The sequence below is a fragment of the Bubalus kerabau genome, chromosome 11 (assembly GCF_029407905.1).
Source record: "Bubalus kerabau isolate K-KA32 ecotype Philippines breed swamp buffalo chromosome 11, PCC_UOA_SB_1v2, whole genome shotgun sequence".
NCBI classification, from domain to species: domain Eukaryota; kingdom Metazoa; phylum Chordata; class Mammalia; order Artiodactyla; family Bovidae; genus Bubalus; species Bubalus kerabau.
In genome coordinates, this window is record NC_073634.1 from 82,092,033 (window position 1) to 82,097,177 (window position 5,145).

At 40.5% G+C, this 5,145-nt stretch overlaps 1 long non-coding RNA gene across 1 annotated transcript; it reads right to left on the reverse strand.

Annotated features, from left to right (window-relative positions):
- Positions 1-1,320: 1,320 nt before the first annotated feature.
- Positions 1,321-3,486, reverse strand: LOC129622524 (uncharacterized). The gene is made up of 3 exons (XR_008700036.1): positions 3,368-3,486; positions 2,714-2,865; positions 1,321-1,661 (listed from the first exon to the last, which is right to left on the reverse strand). It is a non-coding gene; the product is annotated as an uncharacterized LOC129622524 (long non-coding RNA).
- Between the last annotated feature and the right edge of the window lie 1,659 nt (positions 3,487-5,145).

Sequence of the window (5,145 nt, forward strand, 5' to 3'; positions counted from 1 at the left end):
CTTGATAACATGATTTAATGTGAAATTCAGATGTTTATATAGAAAATCTTTATGTGAATAAACCATTTTCTGATTCCCATGGTGTTGATGTGAAGCCTGTTGCTCTATTGTTCTATCTTGTGGCAACACCACTGCAGATCACAGACTAACAGTGTGTTTCTTTAATTTCACTCTTGCCATAAATTACGCAGTGTTGACTTTATCACTGTAAAAATGTGTTTTTTTTTTTTGCCTCTGATAATTCATTTTGGTACTTTTTTTGTAGAAAAAGTGGTATTTTCCAACTGTTTCTTCCTCAGACAATAATTAGTGTCATTAACTGAGTGTAGTTACTCACATCTGTAGATTCATGAACCTAAAGTGAAAATATTTTAAAATTAAACAACCTAGATGAGCATCTAGGTTACTTGACATGCTATTGAATATCTATCAATAGTATTGTTCAGAAGAAGAACCTTTACTATTTCTCGGCATTTTTGCCCTGAACATAGATCTGATAATCTTCTCTTAGACTGGCAGAATGGCCGCTTCTGTTAATACAATTGTGTGAAGCATTTTACCCCTACCGATTAACTGACCTTGTAACTAAATTCTTAAACTGAACTGATAGTTCTGTGACCGAGTTCATGAAAGAATTTTGATCCTTTATTTTGAATTTATGGATACATGAGCATGTTTAAATCATTTTCTTTGTAAGAGAGGTGTTTTGGAGAAATGTCCATCATATTTTTTTGTTGACATCATTACTCCATTTAATATATTTTTCAAGCAAAGAATACATTTAAGCTGAGGGAGAGAAGAATTTAAGGGGATAGACAAATCTAATTTGAGATATTCCTCAATGTATTGCCAAATTGGTGACATATTTAGACTACTCTGCTTATCATGTATGAATCTTTTAATTTCCTAGCTTAAATCAAAGAGTGGACCTTTATGGTAATATGATTATTCATAGATGAAGTATTTTAGGGGACTGTACTATTTTATAGTTTCAGAGAACTGTCTGTATTATTAAATTAAGTTGCATAAAAACACTGAAAATTAAGCATCTGATAGCAAAGTAGAAATATTTTAATATTAATTTTATTTTATTTAACAACTAAAATTCCAAAATGATTTCAAAATACACATAGGACTCAGTCGTATATAAGAAAAATCTTGAAACACTCATATCCAGAAGGCATAAATGTATATAATGAATTGGGAAGTTGAATAATATTAATAAATTGGTTTCATGAAATTATATTTGATATTATTTAATTTCAGAAATAGCTATTACTTTTAAAATCTAAAAGCATACAATACTTTATTATGAAATTACACCAGGAATCAGACTATGGTAATTTCTATCTATTTGTCATGCTCTATTTAGAAATTCTTAGTACCAGATCATTATCATTATTCATCAGTGTTTTATGTTAGTAGACAAAGTGTGATACGTTGTGTGTTGTGTGTGTGTTTGAGTTGCCCAGTTGTGTCTAACTCTTTGTGATCCCATTGACTATAGCCCTCCAGGCTCCTCTGTCCACAGAATTCTCCAGGCAAAAATACTGCAGCGGGTTGTCATTACCTTCTTCAGGGGATCTTCCCGGCTCAGGGATCGAACCCAGGTCTCCCACATTGCAGGCAGATTCTTTACCATCTGAGCCGCCAGGGAAGCCCTTGTGATACAGTAGAACAAACTAAATTAACAGAAAGCTATTTTTACACATGTACATGAAACAAAGAATTTCACTGCTGCTAGATTGTGACTTGGGCACTCCTTAGGTTAACTGAGATGATTCAGTAGGAAGATCAGAAGGAGGTGCTACTAGAGTCCTACCAGCGTAGCCGCCACCTCAGTAGGGAACACAGTGTATACTTTCCTTTAGAATGTCTGTGGGGTCATTTGTTATTATGTGATACCCAACTTATCCCTGTGTTGTTGGAAGCTAAGAGAGGGGTTGGTGATGGTGGTTTAGTTGCTAAGTTGTGTCCGACTCTTGCGACCCCGTGGACTGTAGCCCACCGGGCTCCTCTGTCCATGGGATTTCCTATGATTGCCATTTCCTTCTCCAGGGGATCTTCCTGACTCAGAGACTGAACCTGTGTCTCCTGCATTGGCAGGCAGATTCTTTACCACTGAGCCACCAGGGAAGCCCCAAGAGAGTGGGTGCTGATTGTATATTAAGTAGCTGATGTATAGGAGAGAGTGGCTGTGCTGATGATGGAGATCCTCGCCGTGTAGCAGAGATGGTTGTTGGCACCTCCTGCAGGTGTGGGAAGCCCAGGTACACCCACCCACTGGCCATGATTTTAATATTTATTTTTGTTTATTTATTTGGCTCCCTGGGTCTTAGTTGCAGCGAGAGGGATCTTCCCTTTGTTGCAGCATGGCAACTCTTACTTGAGGCATATGGGGATGTGGTTCACTGACCAGGAATTGAACCTAGGGCTGCACCCCCCCCCCCCCCGCTCCCCTGCCCTCACCCGTTGGAAGTGCAGAGTCTTAGCTACTGGACCACAAGCGAAGTCCACACTTGACATGATTTTTATTTCCATCGAAAATGCACCACTCCAGGTAAAGTGCAGCAGTGACACCTGCTATGGACTGAATGTGTCCCCTCCCCTTCATATTTTGAAATTCTAACCCCCAACGTGATGGTATTAGGAGGTGGGGCCTTAGGAAGGTAATTAGTCATGAAGATAGAGCCCTTGTGAATGGAATTAGTACCTGTGTAAGAAGACGGAGTACGTGCTTTGTTTCTCTGCTCTCTGTTGTGTGACGACACCAGGAGGAAATGGCCATCTGTAAACTAGGAGGTGGAACTTCACCAGAGAGTGGGTCTGCCACCACATTGATCTTGGGCTTCCCAGTCTGCAGAACTGAGAGAAATAACTGCATTGTTTAAACTGCCAGGTCTATGGATGTTTACATTAGAGCAGCCTGAACTATGACACTACCCATGAGGGGAAGCCCAATTCCCAGGATGCTTGCCAAGCAGGGGAGCTCATCTCCAAGCAACAGCACAAGTGAGAAGGTGAAAAACCATTACACATGCATGAAGCCAACTGTTTTCTTGGAGCCTGGACATCCTCTATGCTTTTGTGTAGCCAAGGTGAACAAGAAGAAATGTTCCCTTGCAGATGGATCATTTTTATAGTGTTGAGGTATGATTACAAAGCCTGCTGCAGATTTTGGAGCACAGATCTTTATGGGTTTGTATGAAGGTAGATGAGTATCACAATTCAGAGTCTTGGCTTTGGAGTCAGACTAATGCAAGTTCAAATCCAAGTGTTGCCACTTGTTAGATCTGTCGGTTTAGGCAAGCTACCTGACTGGATAGGTTTTGGTGCCTCATCTGTAAAAGGTGAATGTGGTTCCTACCTCACAGAGCTGTAGGGGTTGAATAAGATAATCTGTAATATGCTTATGCTTGGCCCAGCCCCTGGTAACAAGTAGGCATCCGTGCAGTAAATGGTGGCTCTTTCTCCGCCGCCGCAAGTAATACTGCCACTGTCATTAGCGCATTGTTTTCACCTGTGAGTTCAAGATGCTTTCCTGCTTTGAACTCAGGATAGCACTTCTCTCTCTTTTCTTTTTGGGGGTATGGGAGCATTTGCATTTACAGGCCTAAAATCTATTAGGGATAGTGATTCCATCTGGTGACAGCAGCAAGGTTTCTACCGCTGTCTTGGTAAATGCTTGCAAAGCAAAGCAAAGATTTCAAGGCAGTTTGATGGGATCCAAGACTTTGGAGATTTTCAGAGAATTTGAAAATTGTACAATAGAATTTCATCATGAACTGCTTAAAAAATTTCAGTCCTTTAGACCTCCACTTTCCCTTGCAGATGGAAGAATGGGTTAAGTGCCAATTTCTGAACCTCGATTCCAGAGATGCTGGCCTCATTTTCAGAAGTTCAGTGTTGTTGTTTAGCTGCTAAACAACAATGTTGTTGTTTGTCTGACTCTTTTGCGACCCCATGGACTACTGCCTGCCAGGCTTCTCTGTCCATGGGATTTACCAAGCAAGAATACTGGAGTGGGTTGCCATTTCCTTCTCTGGGAATCATCCCAACGCAGGGATCGAACCTGCATCTCCTATGTTGGCAGGCAGATTTTTTTTTTTTTTTTTTTTTAACCACTGAGCCATCTGGAGAGCCCTAAGTTAAATGCATACCCACAAATGAGAGACATCGTAATCTGTCTCCAGGCTTGTTTTCTCATATGATTTAGCAGCCACACTTAACTTCACATGGCACACAAGAGCACCCCAATTCAGGTCTTGGGGTTTATCCAGTCTCCTTCTATTGACACAGGCTGACTGGCTAGATAAGCAGTTAGCCTGGTAGACAGTGGGTTTCCTGACAATTACATTTGATAAGATATAAAAAAATAGACAAATATTTGTACTAGTCTTTTCTGTGTATAGTGTGGTTGTGCATCTTTTATCTCACTGACCCTAAGAAAGTTTCATGAAGCTCTCACATCTTGCTTGCAGGTGGACTTGAGGGGATATAAACCCAGTCCCTTTGGAGATGTCAGGTTATATGACATTTGGGTGCTAGATCTAGGATTAAAATCCAGGGCTTCTGCTATCTCATCTAGGACTGTTTCCACTAAATCTTGCTACTGACTTTCAATGCTGTCTTGTTCTTTATGGAGATGTGCTGCTCATTTCCCATTCTCATCTTGTTCTGTTCTATGCCTGATTAGTTAGAGTTTCCCCTGGGACAAGGCATATTACTTAAATTCTTCCTGACTTTCTGAAAGAGCACATCCACTGGGGCTGTTCATCCTTCTTCCCACCCTGCTGAGCTAAGAATTCTTCAGCAGCAGGAAATTGTGGTTGCTATTTTAAAATGATAAAACTTGAAGCGTCTGAACCACAAGGGGGACCTTAAAAATGCCTATGATTGCCTCTTGCTAATAGCAGTTTTCCAGAGGTAAATGGGAGGGGAGTGAATTTGAGACAGGACCAGGAATTTCATGTAACCAGTGCCTCTGGCCTTGAGGATTGCCAAGGAAGCACTGCTCATTCTGGACCCATTCATGTCTCCTTATAATAACCGGTTGACCATAACTGTGAAAAGAAAGACAAAAGATTTTCTAACAAAACCTTCAGATATGCATTTTTACAGTATTTAATTTTAAGAAATGGATTT